Here is a 3,061-nt window from a genome sequence, read left to right as displayed (position 1 = left end):
TTTCTCCAAAGTTTTAAATAACATTTTATATATATTATATATGAAAAATAAAAAATATATAAAATAAAATGAAAATAAATAAAATAAAAAATAAAAATATATAAAATAAAATATATAAATATAAAACAAATATATAAAATAAAAAATATACATATATAAATATATATAAAAAATAAAGATGCTCTGTCTACAGATTTGAGCAATAGGGTGGGAAGTAGTCTGTCTACAGAGCTTGGGGTCAGGGTGTTTGACTTTGTATAAAAAGAGGGCAACCAGGCACAGTGGATCTTAGAATTGCACAGTTCTGTCATGCTGTCTATTCTATCCCTTTTAAATTTTTCCATCTTCGAGACTTTGGGAAAATTAATCTCTCCAGTCCTTAGTTGCCTCATGTTCAATATGGAAATAATAAATAGCTCATAAGATTGTTGTGAGCACTAAATAATAAATTAAAATATTACGGATCATCCCATGACATGAAGTAGATACTAAATGATGATTATGAGTAGCAGTAAATTCAGTTGAATCTTACTTTCCATAGTTAGCTTATGTTGCCCTATGGAACTGTACATGGTATTATTTACTCAACAAGTATTTGTGGATACACTTCTGTGTGCTCTGTACCATTAGGTTCAGGGAACATGGATTATAGCAGACGGGTATGTGCTGTCATGGAGCATGCAGTCTGAGGTGGTCTGAGGACCAGTAGCATTGATGTCACACAGGAACTTGTTAAAAAGGCAGAATCTGGCTGAGTGTAGTGGCTCACACCTGTAATCCTAGCCCTTTGGAAGGTTAAGACCAGAGGATCACTTGAGGTCAGGAGTTCAAGATCAGCCTCAGCAAAGCTAATTTTTTAAAATAGAAAAATTAGGTGGGCATTGTGGCAGGCACCTGTAAGCTCAGCTACTTGGCAAGCCAGCACAGCCAACAGAGTGAGACTGTGCCTCAGAAAAAACAAACAAACAAACAAAGAAACAGTCCTCAGACTCCACCCCAGGCCTCCTGAGTTGGATCTATATTTACCAAGTTCCTCCAAGTGATTTGCCAGCACATTCACAATTGAGGTATGTTGCTCTACTGAACCTTAAGTGGAGTTGGTGATATTTTACTTGATGTGGCACCTAAAGACCTGCTGGGAATATTGTTGCCTTAGAAAGGATTGTAAATCTGAAACACAGAACTGAAAAGGTAGGGATAGCATGCTAGAAAGAGTCTGGTTTAAACCCTTTAAAGTAGAAAGAAATCAGATAAGACTTACAGGCCAAAGCTTTAAAGAGAAAAGAATGGCAATAAAAGAAAGGGCGTGCATGTTCTAGGGACATGGTTGCTGTCAGCCTCAGTTTGCTCAGTGGCTGAGGACATGGTGCAAGTAGTGACATTACCACGTACCAACCCCGTCCTATACCCACCACCCCCAGCCTTTCTATGTTAGGTGATTACTGGTGAATGAATCGTACAGCTGGGGTATTTTCATGTTGGACATAGGAGGAGCATTTGCGTGCTGAATGTGCCTAGGTCCTCTTAAAGATCTTTATCAATGATGTGAATCAAATCATAGAAAGGGCTCTCATGCAAGAACTCAGATCTGGGAGGGGTAGCGGAGACTACTAGCTGCCCTCGGGTACCTGTTCACACCCTCTTTCTTACTTAATAATGGAATTGTTCTTTTTAGCCTAGAGTAGAGACTGCCATTTCAGCCTCTCTCCTATCTAGGTGTGGCCATGTGGCTAAAAGACTTGGTGGGTGGGGAATAGGGGAGAGTTGGTGGATAAATTTCATATGGGTGAGCAGAGTGATGAGGCTGTTTAGAACTAATAACAAATGCCCAGACCCAGGGAGACTGAGACTTTCTTTCACTGCACATCTGGAGTAATATGTTCTTTCTGTTCACAGGGATAGTGACATCCAAGAGAGTGTCTACCAAGTAAACAAGATAGGAAAGGATCTGACCAGCATGTCACAGTTGCTGCAAAGGGCTTGGCAGTATTAGCCTGGAGAAAAGAGGATACAGTGGAGACGCAGCAGTTACCTTCAAATACTTGAAGGGCCATTGCATGGAACACGGAGTACGATTATTTATTTCCTCTTTTGCTTTTTTCCAGAGAACATACTTAACGATCAATGAAAAAAAGGTCCTAAAGGCAAAACTCTGCTCTGTATAATAAATAACTTCTCAGTAGCTAAGGCTTTCCTGAATGAGAATGTACTGCTTTGTGAGGTGTGACGCTTGATCATCATCGAATCATCCCACCTGCACCTTCATTTGATGCATTCTTTAAAACAAACAAACAAAACAGACAGAGTCTCACTCTGTCACCCTGGGTAGAGTGCTGTGACATCATACCTCACAGCAACCTCAAACTTTTGGACTCAAGTGATCCTCTGGCCTCAGCCTTCCAAGTAGCTGAGACTACAGGCTCCCACCACAATGCCTGGCAAGTTTTGCTATTTTTAGAAGAGACAGAGTCTTGCTCTTGCTCAGGCTGGTCTTGAGCTCCTGAGCTCAGGTGATCCACTTGCTTCAGCCTCCCAGGGCGCTAGGATTACAGGCAGGAGCCATCTCGCCTGGGCCATTTGGTGCATTCTATGGGGCAGGTCCTTAGTATGTGTTATCTCTTTGAATCCGCACGAACCTTAAGGTGGACTCTATTTTTATCTCTGTTTTACAAATTTGGAAGCTGAGGCTTGGAAAAGTTGGGTGACCTACCCAACCACATCATCTGGCTGGACTTATCCAGCATCATCTGGCAGAGCCAGGTGTCGATCCCTCTTCACCTCCCCATACTGTCTATCCACGGCAGTGGTCAGGCACTGGGGAGGTGCAGGGAGCTATCTGCTGGGGTTACCATATATCAGATCCTCGAACTAACATGTGGAAAAGTCTCCATTTCTTGAAAGCCTTTTAAAACTCTCCTAATAGTGAGTCTCCTGATGAGACTGTGTGTGGTACAGCAGGAGAGCTACCCCCTTGGCTTATGTAGGACCCTGGAGGTGAAAAGGGAAAATCATGAAACAAGTAGGGAAATGGACCAGAGCTACTAAATTTAAAGCTTGGATC

Source organism: Otolemur garnettii, unplaced genomic scaffold (assembly GCF_000181295.1).
Source record: "Otolemur garnettii isolate 467f Iridium unplaced genomic scaffold, OtoGar3 scaffold00004, whole genome shotgun sequence".
In the NCBI taxonomy this organism is placed as follows: domain Eukaryota; kingdom Metazoa; phylum Chordata; class Mammalia; order Primates; family Galagidae; genus Otolemur; species Otolemur garnettii.
Note: the sequence above shows the minus strand (reverse complement) of the source record.